Source organism: Clinocottus analis, unplaced genomic scaffold (assembly GCF_023055335.1).
Source record: "Clinocottus analis isolate CAN_PGR_092001 unplaced genomic scaffold, fCliAna1.0.p SCAF_1, whole genome shotgun sequence".
NCBI classification, from domain to species: domain Eukaryota; kingdom Metazoa; phylum Chordata; class Actinopteri; order Perciformes; family Cottidae; genus Clinocottus; species Clinocottus analis.
In genome coordinates this window covers 21420532-21444578 of record NW_027175820.1, presented here as the reverse complement: position 1 = coordinate 21444578, position 24047 = coordinate 21420532, and the positions used below count along the sequence as shown (strand labels likewise).

General features: G+C 40.7%; 1 protein-coding gene across 1 annotated transcript in view; it reads right to left on the bottom strand.

Annotated features, from left to right (window-relative positions):
- Positions 1–18327, bottom strand: part of LOC137783413 (E3 SUMO-protein ligase PIAS1-like) — a 43396-nt gene extending 25069 nt beyond the window's left edge. The window contains exon 1 of the mRNA XM_068573310.1: positions 18314–18327. The gene's annotated coding sequence lies outside the window, so the exon portion shown is untranslated. The remainder of the gene's footprint in view (positions 1–18313) is intronic.
- Between the last annotated feature and the right edge of the window lie 5720 nt (positions 18328–24047).

The window sequence follows — 24047 nt, the reverse complement described above, 5'->3', positions numbered from 1 at the left end:
CGTCATGGTGACCAAGTGAGCGCCAGCAGACTGATTAGAGGCAGACTGGACTGTGGACTTAAGGAAATAAACTACTGAACGTCCTGAACACACACAAACGTATATGAAATATCATATGACCTTATTAATGATCAGTGTTGACAACTACACAATATAAAACACACGTAAACGTCTTTGTGTGTGTCTGTGTGTGTGTGTATGTGTCTGTTTGTGTGTGTGTGTTTGTGTGTCTGTTTGTGTGTGTGTGTGTTTGTTTGTTTGTGTATGTGTTTGTTTGTTTGTGTGTGTGTCTGTGTGTCTGTGACAAACAGACAGAGAGACAGAAGTCATCTGTGTTGTGTGTGCGTGTGTAAGTGTCTGCGTGTCTGTTAAACTGCCCTAACGAGAACACCTGTGGGTCGTTAGATCAAAGGTTGCCATGGTGATGACTTCAAAGGGACTTCCTTACGCTGAGCTTAATAGACCTAAATACTGTGGAACTCCTTTCAAACTATTTAAAAAAAATGGTACTTTAAAAGCCACTATTGCTTCGATATCGCATATTGAGCGTTAGGAAGACCTGATGAACAGATACTGTGACTGGCGAGTCTGTATGATAAAACATGTGTCTGTACGGGCGATTTACAAATCAGGTACGAGCTTCAGGGGAGACGTGGCTTTGGAGGGAGATTTAACATGGCGGCGGATGGCAGAGCGAGGTGGACTTTCTCTCACATTCAGTCCGATTTCAAGACGTCTGAGTCTGTTGGATTCCTATCGACCGCAGTTTATGACAGAAGACAAGATTTCCAACGTTTCTATCCAACAATGGTGTATGAAGAGTGAACATTGTGGGAGTAAAGACAAAATACGTTTTATTTTTTTAACAGTTTCTGTCGCTTCTTCTCACTCTGTTAATTGGCGCGCCACCCTCTACGAACGTTTCGTGAATTTTTTTTTATGTTTTTTGCATTTTTCGGGAAAACGTACGGGCGAATCTCTTAGAAAAGTCATACCTCACGATTCCCGCGCAAACCGCACGTTTCGATGTAATTTTTGCGCATGTGCTGGCAACGCTCTGGGAGGAGTAGTGGTTTGACTATAAGAAGAATAATAATAATAATAATAAGCCCGCAGGAGAACATGAAGTGTGCTTCCAGCATGGGGTCTCTGACCCCATGCGGCTGAAGCCACACTTAATAAGCCCGCAGGAGAACATGAAGTGTGCTTCCAGCATGGGGTCTCTGACCCCATGCGGCTGAAGCCACACTTAATAAATCTTCACATCACACACACACCCACACACACACCCACACACACACAAAGTAGCCTGTAAGAATGCCTTGGACAAACATCCTCCCCTCATCTCCTTTAATGACAGAGCAGGGATGAAAAAAGCGCAGACGCACACAAACACACGCCCCTCAAATGACAAAGCACACCGGTCAATAATAATAATCAATTACATGTCCACAGTTATAATTGTTATGTACAGAATATGTGTGCAGTGGTGTTCATACAAAGGATTAAACTTTTAAGCCGTTGAGATTTTCATCGCTGTTTTCTTTTTTATAATGAGGCCAATTCCTCTTTGGCTACCCTGGAGACCTGCATTTCATTGACATTTAAAATGACATATATGAGGGCTGTAGGCAGTTTTCTGTGGCCTAAACATAGCAGCTAATTCTTGAAAAAATGAAAACACAAGGACGCACCAATGCGAGAGATGTTTCGATACTATTTTGTCTTTGCAGATACCAATACCTGAAGTTACGTATCAGCCGTTACTGTCTACCAATCTGATACCAATCCGTTAAAAAGGAAAAAAGAGGTATAATAAAAGTACATTTTCCTCTCTACTATCTATTGAAGCATTTCCTTCAATATTTTTACAAAGTTTCTATTGAACGCATCATCATGTAACTCAACGTCAGGACTGTGCTGCCCACCGGTTCTCTAACAGATAACTGGCTCTTTGTTGTTTACTGTCTTAGTTGTTTACGATGTAGAATCATCCAGGATTTGTTCCTGTAAAAATGCAAATGATCTGGCAAATTATATGATAACTTTAAATCGGAGCCGAGGAAAGACTTGCATCCTCGCTAACACCCAATCCAGCATTTAGGCCGTAGCAGAGTATTTCAGATATTGGTATTTTACTTAATGAAAGTCAATATGTTACTTTCAATGTTGCAGGAGACCAAACTGAACCTTATCTACTGCTGTCCTACTTTGCTATCTGAGCATCATTAAAATGCACAAATAGACCAAAACTGCTTTCATTTCCAGCAAGCGTAAAAATAAAACCTCTCCCCTTCGACGAGAAATAATTTTTCCCGCCACAGAACTGCAACGTTTCACTAAAACCGACGTATGAACGATACTGTTTAAAGGAACTGAAACCTCAAAGTTACTGTAACTTGTTCCATTTTTGCACATCTAGCTGCCAATGTCTGCAACCAAACAATACGTGCTTCAAGTTACATCGACAACACTTGAAACATGTAAAGTCATCCCCAACGATTCCTAGTAAAATGCTCATGGATCACGACATCTATTCTTCTTCATTAATCGAGCACTAAAATTAGAGACTGGTAAATAGGTTTCCATGAGGTATGAGGGCTGAATTAGCAACCGGTATGATTACATTCCTGGTGACGAAACGTACAACAACTCTAATTATTTGTCGCTGGCGCATAATCAGGCAAATGTTTTAAGCTTCAGATAATTACATGAACATCCGCCAGAGGAGGTTGTCCCGTGGTGATCGGAGATAAAGACATCTTTCAGCCCTTTTCCACTGCAGGAACTGAAGAAAACAAAGCTATTGTAAATGCAAGTTCCTTTCAGACAGATGACAGAAAAGAATGAAGGATTGTGATGTACATGCGGTACTTCTTCTATTGATGTCTATGGTGCAACCACGTGAAAATAATGAGGTCAGTCCTGCTGTAGCTCCTTTTTTAACAAACATAGGCCTTTGTGAATTACAGTGGAGACTCAAGACGGAACCGAGTACCAAAGCCTCGCAAGTAAAGATGGCAAATAAAGATATTGTCTATATTATTGATGATTCTTTGGCTCAATCTATTCATTCCCTGGTCTTCATTATGTCAAATGAATACAACAAATACATCCAATATGTTCATACTTATGGTGCAACTTGATTTTTGTGCCAGTTGGGTTTTTTAAAAACAACTAATCGATTATCAGTGTTGTTGCAGATTCAAGTTTCTGTCAATTGACTGATCGTTAAGTATTGTCAGGTTCCTGCATTGACAGATTTGAGACAACCAAACAAGAGAGCAGCGGCTGCTGTTTACAGACCAAACACCGCATCTTGTGTACAGCTGTCTCTCTCACACACACACACACACGCACGCACACGCGCACACACGCACACACACGCACCAACAAAGTGGCCGATATATTCAACATCCAGACATATTTACCGGTCAGGACAGAGACCCGTCCTTGTCCTTTGTCGCGACAAACTTAAATTAAAAAGGCATATTCTTCGAGGGAGAAGAATAAACAAAGTAATTTGGACGCCTTCGGGCTGAAGCTCACTGCAGTAATAAAAACACATCAGTCACACACAGACAGCAGGAAGCTCGATCACAGGTGCAGCACGCAGGCAGCAGCTGTGTGTCTGTGGACTTTCAACATTTACAGATACTTTTTATCAGAACAATTATTTCTATAATTCAAAGGTAATTCAGTTTTAGTCCCTCCACTTGGACAGCACACACATCCACACACAGACACACACACCCACCCACAGACACAGTGTATTGGTTGGGCCAAGAAACTCTCCTGCTGGCGACATAAATGACCAGTTCCATGAAATATGCATGCTGTAGGGAAGAGGGTGTGAAAAAATGATGACACTGGCTGCCCACCATTTCACATATGTGCACACACACACAAACACACACACACACACACACACACACACACACACACACACACACACACACACACACACACACACTAAGAACCCCCCCTCCCCCCCTTACCCCTTCCCCTTCGCTCACTACAAAGAAAACACACACTAAAGAGAGACAAATACACACTGGCTCATATAAACGTGACACACACAAATAGCACACACACTCTTTCAGCACACTGCGGATGTGTACATTCCTCCGGCTTAAAAAAAAAAAGGGGGAGGTGGGGATAAAAGGTGGAGAGGATGGAGTATAGACAGATGAACGGCTCTCACTATCTCCTCTCTTCTGCACTCCTCTCCATCAGCCAATCATTCTCCTTCCCAGGACAGGTGGCGCTTAGACACCATCATCCCGGTCAACAGGAGGGGAGGAGGAGGTGATGGAGGAGGAGGAAGAGGAGGAGGAGGCGGAGGAGGTTTCTGAAGCTTTTCAATCATCCGGCAAGACATTCTGAATTTGAGCTTAACAGTTCAAACACAAGAGATATTCAGTTTACTGTCATATAAGAGAAAGAAAAGCTGCAAATCCTCACATTTGGCAAGACGCAGTCTGAATGGCTTCAGACTTTAGCTTGAAAAAGACTCAAATCAATTATTAAAATTGTAATTTGGGTGAAATATGTAGCTGCGCTTTCACAGCAAATGCTCCTGCACTTCATGAAGCATTGGGAGTAGAGAAACCTGCTTACTGATCTCCCGACGACATAAAAAGAAAAATCCTCTCAATTGAATTACTTAAATTGTAGCTTTTGGATGAATTCACAGACAAAAAAAATCACGTTGTCACCGATTTCACCGCAGTGAAAAGTCTGGTTTGAACAAAGCATGTTTGTGTGCGAATGTGCTCTATTGTGTTGTTTTACTGAACCAACTCGACATGTAGGTGCAAAGGGAAGCTGCAACAAAGGAAGGAGGGTGAAAGAGGGAGAGAGAGGATACAACACAAAGAATAGCTGGTGGTAACAGGGGAGTTTCTACAGACACACAAAAACACAAACACACACACACACACAACATGCTGAGCAGTGTGTGGATTTAAAGAGGAAGTTTCTGCCTTCTGGTTTCCAAAGAAAAGATGAGGACTGTGTCCACCACAACGATATTCTTGACGGACTCGGACCGGCCCGTAAAATAACATTTTGACCAACACATGACGCTAAAACTGAAACCCGCAAAAACCAAGAATGATGATATTTCCCTGAGGCACCACAACGTATTTAGAAAGAGCAACAAAACAACTGGAGCTGTGCAAAGAAAGGTCACTGCAGAGCGACGGACTGCTCTCATTTCACTGGAGAAGAAGAAAACCCCAAAATATCAAAGGTGGACGACCGACCACATTTCAAAATTTGCATGACTGTAAAGTGATTAAAACATGTGACACCAAATGATTTCACCAGTCAAAGTTTTGGCAACGTATTTAAATTTTCTTATGACCTATCTCTATAACTCTTTACCATATCTATTCTATAATGTACTGGACAGAACTCATTTTAACTTGATTTTAACATGAAGTGTGTTGTTGTTCTTCAGCAGCAATGTTTCATATTTTTTCATAACAGGAACTTTTCCCATAACCTTTTGGGGAACTGTGGAATTTTATCTGCTTTTCCAACCAAGTTTCAGTTCATCAAGACGTCACTCCTGAGGTCGGACTTTTTGATGACTTGTGCGACATCTAGGTGGCGTTTGCGGTTTCCGACCAGTTGCTGAATGGTGTAATACTGCAAGCAAGCACTTAAGAATATAATCACTAAAATACCAAATATTACAAGCAACAAATAGTCATAATTTTAACCCTGTAATTTAACTTTCAAGGAAGTTCAATAATTATCAATTGCAACGCAACATACTCCCATAGATTAGAAGCAAAAAGGATACGATATAATGCTATTAAACCTCAAAACCAGAGCTTGGTTATATATAGCAGGGTAACTATCGTCAAGGCTGATACATTGGCCAGTATAAACGTAATGAAAATATATCTGTAGCAGTGTCAATCAAATGGCAACCATATATTTCATTGAATTTATCAAAAATATCTAGGTGTGTGTATGTATCACAAATGCTTTAGTAATCCTGGTAAGCGTGCTACCACGTGACGCTCAGTGGAGCAGCTGTGATGGGGATGACAGCTCCAAATGTTGGATTTATCACCAAAAGTCAACACAACTAACCTTCAGAGAAAGTTTTGAGCAAAGCCGGAACAGATGGAATAGGATAAAAATAAAAAACCCTGTTCGACTCCACTGTCAGAGCGGTAAACATTAAAACACTCAAAGCATCATTTCTCACAAAGACAAAAGACATTCTCAAAAAAAACAACCGACTGAACATAAACTTTACATCTTTGCGTCTTTGGTTCATAAGTCATGTATCCGCTCTGACTTTTGGACTAAGTCTGGATGTTATTTCTGCCTCATGCTGTTTCTTTTCGTGTGCTTGCTGAGACTTGTCGCTTCCTTTTTGGAAAACATCTGCAGCTGACTGCGTCCACACTGGCCCAAAACTTTGAGAAAACATTGCTGGGCCAATTGGCGCCGATTACAAACGAACAACGCCTGATATCAAGGAGCGCTCACAGTTAGGAGTTCCATCTCTGTTGATGCTTTACAGAAAGTTTCACATTACAACCACAACCCATTACAAGAAGAAGCAGGGAGACAAGAAGGAAACAAGAAAACGACAGGGTATCGGTTTTCTGACAACCTTTTTTTGTCAAACTGAATATATCCAAGACGACATCCATCTAAAGATGCATCTTCTTCCTCACAGTTGTGTCCATCTGTCCTGATTTTAACCAGCGTTTTTTTATTTTTAATGTGAGCAAGGAATCAACGCTTTACCAAAAAGGTAAACCCCTTGCAGGGCTCAGATGGGGTCAGGTCTGCATGGAGCTCATTTTATACCACTGATCACAGGTCGAACTTATTCTTCGTGATCAAAGCACTATTCCATACGGGTGCAAAGAGAAACAGGAGCTAGATATTTCCCCATATCCTATAACTTCACAAAATTGCAGCATTTAGGCAGAATTAAATTTATATATATATATATATATATATATATATATATATATATATATATATATATATATATATATATATATATATACAATTAGCCGGTTAACTGTGGACACCGTCTTGGTGTTGGCTTTGAGCTGGACTTACGATGGTAACTACAATCTCATATCTCTCTCGGGGTGTTTGGTAGATTCTCGTCAGACTGGAAAGAGAGGTGGTGTGCGGGGTGATAATTTGCTTTGTCCAGAGCTGTTGAGAATGACTGATGGAGAGAGATAAAGGGAAGGGGGGATGGGGGACGGAGAGAAAGCAGCTGAGTCTCTAAACCAAATGAAATTCTCCACGGCTCCAGTTTTTGCCATCGGTTTGGTACGGCCCGGTGGCTTGACTGTACGTAAGATACCCGTGAGCCTCGTCCACAGTTGCTATGGAGAAGAAACCGGGCGGATGGACGAATCAGAGCTGCTCCAACGAGAGATGCACTGATACTGATATCGGCCCGATGCTGTCTCAAATAGCTGGATGGAGACGGTGGCGGTGACGATAGGCCGATCTGCTATCAGAAACCATTGTTTGATAAATAACAATTCAGTGCATTTAAATATCTCTTTTCATTTGTCACATTTTGTTTACGAAGTTAGGAAAGCAATGTTTAAGTCAAGCTTGATGTTGCCCGACACATAAAACAATCACTTCAGCCTTGGTGAGGCAAACCTTTGGGAGTCGTACTTCACTTCTCTCTTCAGGATTTTATCAAAGATGGCTTGTTTGAGCTTTGAAAACACTTCAATTGTCCGTCATCTAACGTTGCCTAAGCATAAAATTAACCAGACTTTTACTTCCAGGACGCCTAAAATAAGACCGACCCAACTCTCAACTCTATGACAGTAATATTTGAAAAGGGCACTAAACTGAAGGAAGCTTGTTTCCATGTCTGAGGTGTAGCAGAGAGATTCAGAGGAACACAGTACTGCATCTGCCAGAGGCTTACAGGTTACTAAATCACTCGTACACACACGCCAATAAGGAAATAAGATCAACATTATTTTTCCCCCTGTTGATATTAAGGAAGTAAATTGTTAGGTAAAAACTAAATCACTTGGAGGCATGTTTACGCCTCCAACTGTGAAATGTCAAAATGTCTGCAGTAAAAAAGGTCGATGATTGTTTTATCAGTGTGTTTATCCTAATTAATCTAATCGGGGGGGAATACACACACACAACAAATACTTTACAGTTATCAAGCGAGGTGCTTCAGTTCAAGTGAGCGCACACACGCAGGACAGTCACAAAGACACTGCCTGCATGCCACAAAGCGTTGTCATGCGAGGGAGAACATGTTCACAAACACACACAAAGCGCTAGGCCCCTAGCACAACACACAAAGATCACATGTGCTGGCTAAATGGCTGGTGTGTGTGTGTGTGTGTGTGTGTGTGTGTGTGTGTGTGTGTGTGTGTGTGTGTGTGTGTGTGTGTGTGTGTGTGTGTGTGTGTGTGCTTGTGTGTGTGTGTGTGCCTGTGTGTGCAAATACCTCACATAGTCCCGTTCAGTCACATAACTATCATATGACATATACACAATGAAAACGTCTTCATGTGTATGTGAATGAATCTGCACAAGTAGCTCAAAACCTTCCTTTTCACAAAGCTGATGAAGATTTTTTTTTTTTTTTAAAGTATGTTTGATATTGAGTAACCTTCACCTTGGCTCAGACAAAAAAAAAATCATAGTACAAATTGTGTCGCCATAGGAAGACACATTTAGGCAAGCTTTTTTCTCACATTGCCTGAGGCGACAAAGTCCATCATAAATATTTTCCTCCCCTCATGACGACACTGAGAAGAAATGCGGTGAAACAAGAGTCTCGAGACCACACCTCGATTCTGACTCCGACTCTCAGCCTTCAGCTGCATCATGATTTTACAATTATAAAGCTTCACAAAACACTGACCGTCATCTGAAGGTGCACCTGGATCCTGTGTTTACCGATTGAGGATGCTGCTGCTGGCTTGCAGGGCTGGAATTGCAATGGATCCCCAATCACGACCAACTGTGGTCGTAGTTGCACTACAAGTGGTTTTAATTATCCTGTAAGGTTTAAACAATATGGCGCACAACAATTTGTGAGACACAAACAATTTGTAAAACTAATAATTCCAACTGCTGTGGTCAGTTTATAGTATTAATTCAACCAATCTGCAAATAGATTGTTTTGTAAATATTTTTAAGTATGTTTAAGAATGTTGCAGTTTACATAATAAGAATAGTTTACACTCTGCAACTGTTTAATGGATCTGATTTCTTCGTATATTATATAATTCTGTGGGGCAAAGCAAACCTTTAGTGTGATATTAAAATTTTTCTCATATTCTAATCAATCCTGACTATAAACACCCAATCAAATTGCACAACAATCATAATACCATGATATGATTTTAAAAATCTTCATCAAAATACTCTGTGGTATTATATGAGAGTCTATATGAGAGTACAGGAACGAGACAGGAACGTAGGAACCACACAGATGCAGGTCGAAGCTACAAAAGTGCAGAGAGCTGAACACTGAGACTTGCCACAGCAGCACACATCTGCACAGACAGGAAGGAGACGGTGGTGGGCCGGTGATGTCGGCCATGCTAACAAGCAGGACCACAGCAGAGCAGCACAGCAATCGGTTTGGCGCCGTGCGGCTCAAGCGGGTCGACCCATGCTTGTGGAAAACATGTTACAACACGTAACTTGGCCACAGATGCAGACGATACAATCGCAACAGAGGAGCTCACGTCTGTTTGTCGCTCTTCGGTGTGCATCTGGTTAAAAGATGCTTTAAAGTCAATAGGATTCATTACAATTCTGATGGACAGCAGAGAAACTCTGTGGACCGACTGCTCTCGGAGTCCAACCTGAGTTCAACCCGCGATGAAGAGCCACCAGCAAACATCAGCTGATGAAAGCTAACCCGTTCAGATCAACTGCCAACGTGTGTTTAACCTCGTGACAGCGTCATAGTAAAAGTCTAAAAAAAAAACTCTGCGAGCGTCCCTTAGAGGCAGTGCCGGCCGATACACCGAAACAGACCAAAGTATCGGCTTTAAGCAACCAACATTGTTCCCTTTTGCACTCCCTGTTTGCAAGCAAAGCTATATAAAAAAAATAATGTCTGCTGCACTTTACATGGTTATGAGGAGGTGAACAGTAATGCAGTTCTTTTGAGTCCCAGGAGACTGGGAGATGGTGAGGCTAATAATGTTGTGCCAAGCAGTTTCTGCAAAGGTTCTGCAGGATGTGTGTGTTTGTGCGGAGGATGTGTAGGCAGATCGAGGGGGGGGGGTGTTGCACACTACCTGGCCATTATATAAAGCTCCCACTCTCGGCTAGAGGGCTCTGTAGTGAGCGCCAACTCCCTCCCCATCCTCCTCCCCTCTCTGTCCTCCCATCCCCCCACCTCTTAGCCTTCCAGCTACTCTGACTCAGGCTAAACTCTGAAATACCTCCGCCTGTTGTTTTCTCTCCCTCCTGCCTCTGTGGTATCAAAATCACCGTGTGCATTGTGGATCAAACACAAGATGGAGTTTGGGGACTTAAAACATAGATCGAGCCATTCTTCCCCCCATCCCCAAAGCAGGATCAGTCAATGCAAACCGGCTGGACCGAGTTCACAATGATTTCTCTTTGAATCATTAGCACGCTAAATGCTGTGCCATCACACCCGAGGCTACGGAGGTCTAGTCCCAGCTTGCTGCAGGCAGATGGTGATTCTGAAACCCGTCCCCTTCGATTGCCGAACGCCACAAAGACGGGGTGACAGGGGAGGTTTGTAATCTTGTGCCAAAAACAGTGCAGGTACACGCTGCTGGTAGTAGACCAAACAACACAGAGCTTCTGCCATGAATGTGGACAAAAACAAGTGGCAGAGAAAAACTCTGACAGAGAAGTGCAAAGTGGTACAAACGATTGAGCGAGGACGAAACACCTGTTAGATTGTCACAGCCCTCACCTCTGAAGAAATAAGTGAGGAATGGAAGCTTAAAAACGCTGCGAACAAAAGACATCGGACACTAAAAACCTCACTGTACTGGTCTGGTGAGAAAATGCCGGAGAGTAGGAAGACACCCAGTCACTTGCCAACTCTGCAGCCTTTATGCGGGGTTGGTTGAGGATCCGGGGACATCGAGATGAAGGGGAGTTGTAGGGACCGCGGCCTGGATGAGACAGTAGCATGCCTGCAGGCCGTGCAGCAGACATGTTGCAGGTAAAGCACAGATCTCCTTTTATCAGGAGAGTTCTGATGTTGAGCTACATGTTGGAGCCACGTGGGAACCGCGATTGCTTCACTGGGATCTAAAGTCTCGAGCTTCATTAAGTGAAAGACAGCAACCTAGACGGGTGCACCGGGCCGGTCTGCGCCAAATAAAGTCTCCTGATTTAATTTCCACTCTGCTTCACCTCTCACTACGGCTGCATGATGGGAGGAAAACATGCCGTAATTAGTTTGTGCTGAAATCATAACTATGATGCAGAGAAAACTATTTCAATCTAATTACATTTTCCAAAATTAAACATAACAAACGGGAACAAAAGATGCTCATGATACATTGTGCCTCGAGGCAACAATAACTTTTTTAGCGTGCGTGCGAGGGTGACAACCAGACATCAGCTTTTGGTTGCCAGAGCTGAAAATATGTTTGCCATTTTTGCGATTTTCAATTGTTCACCACACATTCATTGATCTTGTGCACTTTGTTTTCGCTCCGAGAAACAAACAGAACGCTTGAGCCCAATAATGTGGCCGAGCCGGCTCCGATTTGAGACGCTTTAATCCGGATCAAAAAACATTTATTCGTTTATTTGTATGTATTTCATTTTTAAATTATCATCTTCATTGTTATGGGTTATCGGGTTGTAACGGTCAGGCATATGTTTGAAATGAACATGAATTTTTTATTTATTATATTCATTTATAGTTGCATGTTTTGGCACAAGTGTTGATAGTAACAAACTGTCTGGCCGGTGACGCGGCTGCTGCACGGCCTGAAATAGTTTTGTCAGCTCTACTTAAAACTGCAAAAGTCATCTCTGGAAATACTTTGCCTCCGAGGCAATATTATTGACTGACATTAATGATATTTTACTACAACGGTACATTTTGCACGGGTCTGATGGCATTCACTGATAACGGTTTCATGGCATGACAAATAAACGCTGCCAGTAACGCTGTCAGTAAAAGTTGGGTATTGTCATGCACACTATTACTTTACACGAACATATGTTCTACAAGACTTTCTTAATTTCTTAATAAATAGACTAAACTACTAACATTTATCAGCGTTAAATATTATCTTGAACTAAATGTCACTATAATACTGTCCTGACACCATCTCCTCGACTGTGCAGCCTTCTTTCACTCCACTTTTACTGCACACACTAAACCAATGGATGAGTCAAAGATTAGAAAATAAAGCCACAATCGTAGGAAATTAAATTATTATTATCACATGGCACTATTGTGAAAAATGGGCATTCATAGTTTGGTTCCCTACAGTCATCTGCTTCACAGAAATGTGTTAATAGCATGAAAAACACTCCGAAGTACTGAAAGCAGAATCAACCACCATGTTATCTACAGATGACCAGAATATTATTATTAATATTTGCTCCTTTAGGGTAAAACATAGAAAGCTGTTTGATGGAACACGCAGAGGGATTTTCTGCTCGAAACAGGCTACTTCCTAAAGAATAGAGAGTGTTTGGTGAATCAGTGTCTTAAGCGGCCGTCCCTCAGGTCACGGGTCACTGGCGAGGCCACGCTTGCACTCACTTTTATTATCAAGCGTTAACCCTTTCAGCTCACCGTTCAGGACTCTTGAACTGAGACAAAACCCTGTCGGGCTGCAGGTGTCGTGATATGATGTTAAACGGACATCAAAGAGGAAACGAAGTAAAACACAAACACCTTAAGAAGAGTAGAAGTGTCTTTCTTTTGATGACAGCCTGACATTAAATGTATTGTCCATTTATCTTTAAACGTAACAAAAACATGTCTTCCATCTTTGAAGGTGACAGATACATTTGTATTTATCAAAATAAGACAGCATCTCTCTTTAATCCTTGTGACGTTTAACTGAAGGCAGTTAACGTACATCTGGACAAAACACCCCAGAATACACACAAAAGCTTCACCAGTAATTCAAGCCAGGCATTAACTTTACATTAAGTCACTGTAAATTTGAAAATGTTTCATACTTCCATTCAGAAACTGTGCAAAGTCTTCCTCATGAACGTGCAAATATATGCAGCAAGGCTTCCCTGTAAATATGTGTTTCTATTTGGGAAACCTGTAGAGTCGCTGCTACCCAACAACACCACGTCTAACATACTGCACCGAGGTACCGCACATGAAAATATTTATTGGAAAACGGCGGCTAATCCTGAACCGTGTCATACCAAAATATATATCTGCCACATCACAAGTGAGTTATGAGTGGAGAATTACAAAAGAGACACAGTGCGACTAAACTCTGTTATTTATGGACTTCAAGGTGAGGGTCTGACAAACACAGCAGGCTACTAAAGCCTGCAGCGGCATGAAGAAACATGATGACAGGCCTTTTCACCAGACATTTAATTTTATGAATGTATACCTCTTGATTCACACTGAAGCCTCTCTGATATTAAAACATTTAAACAAACAAAACAATCTGTACCCAGTGAAATGCCTGCCTCTCTCTTCCTCCGGTTGGAAACACAGTCGAGCGTCAAACTGCTTGCCATGTCGGTCTCGAATGTGACATGTTTCCAAGGCAACGGGACTGTGTAACAAAATCGCCACAGGAGTTTAAAATAAAAAAGCTCGCCGAAGACGAACAGACGTCGGTGGCCGCTGCAGACGAGATGTGCCCTCGCGAGGGGGAGGCAAATATCCAACGACGATAAGAGCTGAATTGCTGGTTTTGACCCGGCTGAATACACGTAATGCAGCGTGACGTGTAAACGCATGTTTGAGATCTTTTCTCCGGCAGATAAACTTTCCCCGACTGCCAGAGAACGAGGGAAAAGGCAATAACTCTCTACAACAGTTGGTTCAACACGAGAGACATCCGACATCTCTGTGGCAAGCGGGTCATGCAACATCTGCATCACGTTTCACATCGTGAACAGAGACATATCCGCCGCTCATCAATCAGATTATTTACAGTTCAAGTACTTTTTTCTTTTTTTTGTGCCCAAGATGACACAAAGAAATGCCACAAAATCAAACTCTTCATCACAGAGAATGAGCTTTAAATACACCACAAACAGCCATCTTTTACTCCCGTGACGTCTAATTCTCTTTAAAGTGAAAATGAACTGCAGTGATAATGACAATGACAAACAGAGGAATAGGCAGGTGTTGAAAGGATGTAGGGGAGCAGAGACGAGGGCCTGTATCATTAGGGATTAACCTCGCCACAGGCTCTACAAATAGACTGTCTCCACCTATAAGCCGCCAGCGCACAGACAGTTATTTGTATTGCCAGGTTGCTGCTGCGGCAGCTCCAGAGAAGAGAGAAGACAGTTCAAAGAAGCTCAGGCGGATCGAGACTCCTGTGAAACAAAATGCGATTCAACGAGGACGCATGTGGATGGGGGGAGGCCTGGCAAACATCAGAGGTTTTGTCTAAGAAGACTGCATCTCAGATTTACGCACCGATTCGGTGTCTAAGCTAAAATAACAAAGCGCCAAAAAGAAAAACCTCGAGCAAAGAAGAGTGCAGCAATGTAAACGGAGTCGGCAAGATCAGATTGACAGTTTACGGCCCAATCACAAGTTAAAACCAGTCCGGTTAATGTAAAAGAGTCCAAATCCTCGTCAGAAACACCATCACAGGCTTACAAAGCATGCAATCTGCATCAAACCAGGAAAGATGAAATGTTGGATGAATTGGTAGCCCACAAAAGAGTCAGACAATCAAATGCACAACATTTGCACAACAAGGTAAGTAGGTCCTCTGTTGTAGCGACGACTGAATAAAACTCAACTTCTTAAACAAAATGAGTCCATAATTGCATAAAACTCTGGATGTGTATTTGTATGTGTGCAGCTTGTTTGGACATATTGTTGTCACAATATGAAAACATTAATACAAGAAACTTGCAGAATGTTGACTTAACAGCCCAATTTTAATCTACCAGTTCAATGCTATTGTTAGCCCCGATAGGGCCAAAACCAGCCAATCGGCAACAGTGAAAGTAAACCAGTAGATATTGACAATTAAAACAATTTTAAATGAATAGTTTTGTAACCAAACATTTCCTTGTCTGAATATTTGCTGCTTTAGTAAAGTAAATTGATTTGGGTTTTTTTTGCGGTTGAAAAAAAACTGAATGAATCCCAATATATATCGCAATACTCAATATATCGCAGTATCGTGATAATATCGTATCGAGACTGAAGTACCGCAACGATATTGTATCGTGGGATCTCTGGTGATTCCCACCCTTAATGATTATTGGTGTTTTTTGGAATTAATTAGATAATGTTGCACATAACTATACTTCTAGAGGACAAACATTTTTATTCTTTATACTAAAATCAAAAGAATAAAACAGGTAAAACCAAACTATCACGTTACGCTGAATCAATTAGCTGAAAAAATGGAGCTCAATCAGCTTAACTACTATCATAATCAATGTATTATTTCAATAATTTCTTTCACACAGAAATGCAGACTATTTTTTGGTTTCAGCTTACAATATGTAAAAATGTGCAGATTGTTTTTGCTTGGGGAGTTTTGGATGCTTTGGCTATACAGAACTATTTAAATGCATCACTTCAGGAACTGGAAACATATGACGATCGTTTGACAGTTTCATCTTAAAGAATATATATGAATCTATTAAGGGAGAAAATAAACAGCAGATTAGTGGATCAAACGTCCCTTTTTCATTAATATTCTCTGCATCCACGGCATCTGATCTCTCTGTCTCTTTCTGCCTCACACTGTCACTGTTGTGCTTTTTAAGAAGCGAGAGCCAGGCCGGCCCAGTGCAACATCCCAGTTTACCTCCCTCTACCTACTGGTGCATGAGAACAGAAGAGACTCCATCTCAGGTGTGAAACTGCAGTGCAATGTCCTGATGTGCCAAAACTACGGGGGATGAGTTTTAATATTTAATCTTTCTGAATCCTAAATTCATACAGCAAAAGAGACAGAATGGGAAATGGATCCTTGGGACTGCTGTAACATTATGAACCCTTCAGTGTTACTGGTGTAACCACATGGAACGGCACAATGTATAACAAAGTGATAGTGTGAATCTTGGAGCTGAAAATGGATATTAACAAAATCTGACCAGTTTGCAATGGAAGCAAAAAAAAGAATTAAAACACGCCGCCATTTTTTATTTTTAATAAGAGCAGCATGCCACAGAAAAACACCTATATCCTTAATGAAACTAGAGCCGCAGCAACAATTGATTAGCATCTTTTATCTTTCAATTCTTCTAGAATATAAAACATGAGAACAAACGTCCATCTCACCTTTCCAGAGCTCAAAAGTGTGCATTTTTTCTTTTCGTTTGACCTGCTGTCAGAAAAATCCCAAACCATCAGAAAATCAATTGCCAACTATCTTGGATTATTAATTTATTTATTTATTATTATTATTTAAATGTTAAAAAAAAGGTCCTCCACTGGAAGGATTTGCTGATTTTCTCATTTGTATGTGATAATAAACTAAATAACTAAGAATGTCTGACTTTGGACAGACACAAAAAGAAGCAATTTGGAAACACTTTGGGTTTAAGGCACTGAAACCACCCCTCCCCAAAGAACTGCACTTTCATTAACAGGGGAGAGCCTTTGATAAACTACAGCAAGACCACATCTGGCTTTTCAAAGGAGGCGGAGGGTGCAGCTTCATTACGGTCTGTATGGCAGCAGAACAGCAGCTGGCACAAAGGAGCATGTATAGATCCACAGGCTGTGGAAACACAGTGGGGAAAAGTCTAAAAATAGCCAAAGACTCTGATCAATAAACTGCTAGATATGTTCCAACCCTGCTTTGTAAAGGTGAATTAAAACAGTGTTTCAGTGCAGCGCCATCACAAATGCTGTGAGGTAAGAAGGCAAGGTGCACCTGTGATGGAAAATCAGAAGTGAAAAAAAACTTAAGTACTGAAGTACACATTTTTAGCTACTTGTAATTAGAATTTCCATTTTAGTGGCAAATAAATGACCTTTTACAGCACTTGTCTGACCTGTTTTTATACTCTTTCCATCCCGGGGTGTTGATATTGAATATTTGTGATGAGCTAAAGGATGACGTGCCCCGTTATGTTTTGAGAACATTCTCACACTTCTTAATCTGAATACACTGTTGGAAAAAAAAACCTCTTGGATGAGCTGTGAAACGCATCCTATCACAGCTGAAAACAGGGCTGCTTTCCTGAGCTCACGATAACTTGACTTTTTAGAGATATGTGGTTCTCACAGTACAGAAAAGCAATCAATTTATAAAGATTTTACAGATTATGATGCATCACTGTAGGCCAAGTTAAACTGAGCACCACTTTAAACATCCAAGGATAATTTATTATTATTAATAATAATAATAGTTACGTTATTTTTTTTCTTTTTAAATGCAGGACGTTTACCTACGTGGTATTACTATTTTTTAGCAAATAAAGGATTTGAGTACTTCCTCCACCACTTGGGCACTTGTCTGGCATAACGGTGAACCGGTGCACCGTTACACGTTTATTATGCACCTATCAACAGGTAAAGTGCGTCACACGGGGATTAACGCACAGGTAGCGTTACTTCAGCTGCAGACAGACTCTGCCTCGGTCAGGTGGCCTCAACTTTCTACTCATTCATTAGCAGGAGGAATTATCCGTCCATGTGTGCGTGCTTTCAAACGCGGAGCCGCCGCTGTCACACAGAGACAGTCCGGGACCGCCGTGCGCGCGACAAAGTGCTCTCCGGGAGAGCCGACGGTATTTTTTCTCCTGAAAAGTATAAATCAAAACACACCGGAGTGAGACAGCTGTGAAGCCCGGAGGCAAGCCGCTGTCTTCCGCGGTAAAACAACACACAGAGGACGGGTTATAAAGTGAAAGCCGCCCCTGCCAGCTGCCGCCGTAGAAACGGTCCCGTTCAGCCAAGCCAGCGCGTCTCAATATCAACATAAACATGCTCGTGCAAGCTTTGGCGCTCGCGGATTCAATTAAGTTGCCACTGCTTTTGAAGGATAAACATTCAATTCTGACAACATCTCAGCCTCCCGGGGCTTAAAATCACGGCCGCGCGGTGTGACTTGACAACCAAACGCTCGGTAACCGAGTAAAATTATAATGATTTCAGGCTGCGCCTTACCTTCAGTTCCGCACTCTCCGCCATCTTGTATTTATTTTTTTGCGCATGCGTGGTGAGGCGCTGTCACATGACTGGGACGCGCACAGCTCTGCGTGAACGTGCACACAGCCACGGGGAGGCGTTCAGGAACACAAATAAACGGAGGAAAAAATTGTTTAGAGTTTTTTTAGAATGTTAATTTTAATACTTATAATGATCATATTGATGCAATGCACTCACATTTGGGTTCTAGAGTTTTAACTTGTTGAAAGTAGTCTATACATTGTTGACCATAACCAAATCATCTTGGTTAGAAATGTAATTAATGTTAATGCAATTATTCCTCATAAATTATCTCTAAAACTCAGTTTCAGTTCACCTTTCTATGGCAGCGCCTATTACAAACTCTCTATCAAATGCATCGGGTTTTATAAAAATAAATACATAAATAAATAAACAACGTACAAGCAGTATTTTGTTCAATCAATAAACATCCTTATCCTTATCCTAACTGAAAAATCTCTGGCACATAAAAATGCGGGCCAAACAGTCTCTGTCTCAAATAACAATAAAATACCTTTATCTTGTTTGCCATCTCAAAAAAACTGTGCTATCAGTGCCACACCTCAACAGTCTCGGCTCATATTCCATATTCCAGTGAAGGCCTGCAGTGCCAAGTTGGACGCAAATCTGACCCAGATCAGTCCTCATGTGTTGAATCATTCTTCACCAACAACAATTTAAATCTATTCTTCCATCCAGCCTATGCAACTACTGGCAATTACCTCCTACCGTCTGGATGATTAGAACAAGTCTGACAAATTGCAGTAGAGCCACTCTTCTTCCCTTTGTTCTAATGGAATAAAGACTATATAAATAATGCACATAAATAATGCATTCGTCTTCAGCTTGTATTAAAAATGGACTCATTAGTTTGCTCTCTGTCTTGCTCTCTCATAGATGGGCATCAGTCATTCCCACAATCAAAGCTTGATAATGGATTTACAGTGGAGAGACCAGCATTCACACAACTGGTAGCTTTTAGAGTGGAAGTTTTGCCTTGCTGTTTTTCTCTTTTCTAATTATTTCCAAGATACAATTATAACACTTAATCTGTTAAATTTATCGAAACTTTCTCTTGGAAGCGTCACAATTTTTGGAAACCTAATATATCAAAAGAGAGATGCATAGAGGCTATATTTAGAGTTTGAGCACATTTCAACAAATGGAAATAAATCGTTCTGTCATAGTATAGATTCATTGGCTTCACATCAAATACTGCATGTTAGATTCATGTGAATCGCAACAATGCATAACCATCCTCACCGCCCATCTGGTCTTGTCAGAGGCGTGCAGGGTATAATTAATACGCCTGTCGTGCAAGCTAACATGAAAGCTATTTTCTGAAAAATTGAATATGAGTTATTAAGGAGAAGAATATATTAATCTGGTTTATATAAAAAGAACAGCTTCAAACTCTAAAGTCAGGTGTTAAAGACTTAAGTGACTCTGACCTTTGACCCTCCTAAAGATCAGAGGAGAATTTCCCAGAAACGGCAACCAGTGTATCACACGTACAGTTAGAAGATGAGCACTGATCAGATTTATGTGTTGACTCCACTTTATTATTAACTTGGTTCGTGTATATTGGTTTAATCATTAAAATCGTACACAAAGAAAAACTGGGGGAGTAGATCAGCTTATCAAACGTATTGCTGTAATGATGACTCATATTTTGAATCACAACTTTCAAAATTAACCTTTTCAGACTTTTACAGACATTTTATTCCAAGATAAATTGGCAGAAAAGCAGAGACAGCTGCACAGGAATGTTCCAAGATAACCAAAATGATTATGTAAAAATGATTTCATGAATATTTGCGGGGAGCTGAACTGTCTGCTGTACTGCCGATTGGAAAGGTCAATGACCCATAGAAGTGCTTCTCATGAAAGTGTAGAGGTCAAAGGCATCATATCACACACAAGTGTGTGAATGTTGTTTGGTTTTTCTTTCTTTTTATGTAAATTATGTATTTTACTCATCGATATCAGTTCACTTCTGAGGAGTACAACTCAGCCTGGACAAACAGCTGTAATGTCATTTCTAAAAAAAAAGATAACCCTCAGATTGAGATCACAGTTCCTTTCTACATAAGGCATACGTTACAAACGTGGGGGCTGAAAGCGCCTTGTCGCTTGGAACAGAAAGATGTTGCATCATGGGAAGTGCAGCACCAAGACTTTCTGGTCTGTGATCTAGCGAATAAAAAAAGATGATTTAACAAATTTATTTTTAACCGTCGAGACTCAAACATTTGAGCAACTCACCCACGATTGTCCTCACAAATACAAAGAGAAACACTCCAGCCCATAATGATTATATAAGATGTCAACCAGTAAAATAAAACAGACATTCACATGTCTGTCCACTGAAGTACTTCTAGATTCTGACAGCGTCTCGTTCTGATTAGCAACACGTGGAAGGCCAATGCTAAATTCCTGGAGTGCATCTTAAACTGAAAGTATAAATACAAGCCGTATAGAACCAAACAGGACAGTAATACAATCAAGTATAACCATGTGCGTTGAGGATGTGCTATTCAAGACTTTAATTAATCAATACTTATAGTTTTCGACTTCATCATTACTTTTTTGAGACCCCACAAAAGTGCAGCGAACCAGACGAAACAACCAGCAGCTGAGGCACGAGGGCCGTGTCTTTGGTCCATGGTGCCTTGCGTTACATTTCACAATTTGCAAACCAGCATGGTGTCACCATGTAACACGGTATTAAAAGAACCAATTTAGCTGAATACAAACAAATCTCAAATTGCTAAGGCTGTTCTGTTGCTGGAGGGTAAAGTAATGGTGAAATATCTTGAAGGGGAACTAGTATGTGTATTTCTTGAATTCTAGCTATAAGACTCTGAAAGAAAGGAAGACATTGGTTTCTTGGGGATTGAATAGGATGCCACTGCTTTTTCTACATAATGAGCCTTAAGTTCAGCCTGAAAAACCAGACTCCGTATAAAGATGTCCAAAGTACAGATTATGACATGAGCATCTCAAAGCCAGAGAACATATTATGCACCGATAAAGCCAGTAGGTGGCGCCCTATCATTTCAAATGAAGCTGAATAACAGGCCGTGAACTCTCAGGCCCAGTTCCTCCCCACTGTGTTGTCCTGAATTACAGCCGGTGCGGTCTATTTATTCCAAAGCCAATGACATCTTTGCTTAGTGGTTTTACACTGAACACAAGTTCACTATCACTCCAAAACACATTAGGCTTCATCTCCAAATCCATTATGAGAAAATAAATGCTCTTTCACACAAAGAATCGATTGACAAAAGTTCTGCCGCTTGTTTCATACAAGAGAGAATCACAGAGGTTTTATCATATCATTATGTATCGCTGCCATCTGCTGTATTGTTCATGGCCAGTGGGGAGACAGGTGTCCGCTGACCACACATGTTTATACAAGCAAATGTCAGTTATACACACTGCAAATACTGTGAGAGACAATATGCCAAACAGCAAGATAAAACACTCTCCTTCTTTAGAAATGTTTTATATTGCATCCTATGGATTTATGTGTGATGTGGAGCAGCAGGAAAAACAACAGCTGATTTTTTAAAGAACATTTAAAACAACAATGTGCGCAATATTGTTCAAACCATCTATGTATATGTCCATCTATCCTGTATATGTCATTCTATTTTGCGACATCAATAGACTGTCGACATAAATGTTAATGTCATGACATAGAAAATCATCTGCAAAACTGTTTATGGACATACCTTATGGATAAACAAGTGATAAATCCCAGTGAAGAAGTAAAGAGTATTCGTTCTAAAGTACACATTTAGTACATTTATTTCACAGCTAAAGTCACAAGATACTTTATGTTTAGACTTTAGATTATGTTTCTTCATGCAAAACATATGAGCAGTTTATAAAATAGGTTGTTAAAGACTAAACAACACAATGTACAATGTTTTTAGAGCTTTTAAAATGAATATGCTGCTGATGTGGCTTATGCATCAATAATGATGAACCTTCCCATTCTACATAAAAAGTACTTTTACTTTTGATACTTTAAGTACATTTTGTTGTCAATACTTCTCTTCTTGTAATACAATTTTGAATGCTTGACTTTTACTTCTACTTTGGACTTCTTCAGCCAGTCAAATGTACGACAAATAAAGGTTTTTACAATATGTCAGTAAGTGTAAACTGTGTATTTTAATTGCTTTAGTTTATTGCTTTTGCCTCCTGCAGCATGGAGCGATGTGAGACACTTTGAAGGAGCGCCTTAAGTCCTACTTATAATTTTAAAATTGCATAATTATGAAATTATCATGGAATAATTTATCATGCCAGTAGTCAGTAGCTTTCAGGCCTTCAAACCTCAGTTACAGTTCAACTTTAGATCACCTTGCTAAGGAGATTACTGAAACAAAGAGACGCACAATCATTTAAAACAGATACAGAACGACTCAAAAAAGGTGCGAAACAACCACAAATAGATGCTTAACAGCCATGAAGAGACACACAGTGACCACAGACAAATGCAAAATGACTACAAAGTGACTACAAAGTGATGCAAAACTATTCATAAAAGGTGCAAAACAACCACAAATAAACACAAAACAGTCACGAAAGGACACAAAATGACCAGCGAGAAACAAAAGGACTACAAATAGGCACAAAACCAGTGAAAATAACCCAGAGATGAAAACAAAGGGACACAAAATCCCCTCAAATAGATGCAAAACAGCTACAAAAGGATGTAAAACGACCACAAATAGAAAAAAAAGACAACAACAAAAAAGAGACTAAAAAACAACTCAAAAGAGGTGCACAACTGAAAGAGATAATAAAAATAAAAAACAGCCACAAAGAGAAGCAAAAATGATTAAAGGGATGCAGCAAAACCAACTAAAAAGAGGTGAAAATAAAAATAAAACTCCCAAAAAATCCAGATGCAGAGCACACACCTGGAGGGTCATTTTGCATCTCTTTGAATCATTTTGCTTTTTTTTTAATGCTCTCTTTCTTTGAGTCTTTCTCTTGTGTAGAAACAGGCTGTTCCTCCACAAGAGTGTGTACTTCTTGTGTCAGAAGTATTTCTTGTCTTAAGTACGTGTCCGGAGTCATATCGACACATAATCCATCCACGCTCGTCACCTCATCATCACCTTTAATCCCATTTCTTTCTTAATGATGAGCAGCTAAATACAAATAAATTACGGCAGCCAATCATTGCCACGGCGGCTCACTTGCGTTCCTCCTCGCAGGCCTTGTTAGTATTCAGAGGGAACCGACTTTGCCACGCAGGGCAATTACGATCACAGAAAATTAACATTCATTGTGTGTCAGTGACATTATGAGAGTATCTGTCTCCGTATGAAGCACCCAGGGACCAGCGCCATGTAATCAATATCTATTAGCCCTCCCATCAGAAGAATTAGATTTCACTATTAGATCAGCCTGCTCCCCCGACTCCACGTCAAACATTATAAGTTGACTGGACGTGTCATGCACTGATGTAGCCGCCTAATGAAAGAGATCATGTTGAACCCAAATACAATAAGAGGAAATATGATCCAATCTCACGAGGAGCTCTTCTGTGCGGAGGCCAGCAGGTGTCAGGCTCACACCAGCCGAAGAAACACAAAACAGGCCGGGTGTAAAGCAGAAAGTGGCTTTCACGTTTTATTAATATTGACATGAGTACATACATAAATGGGGA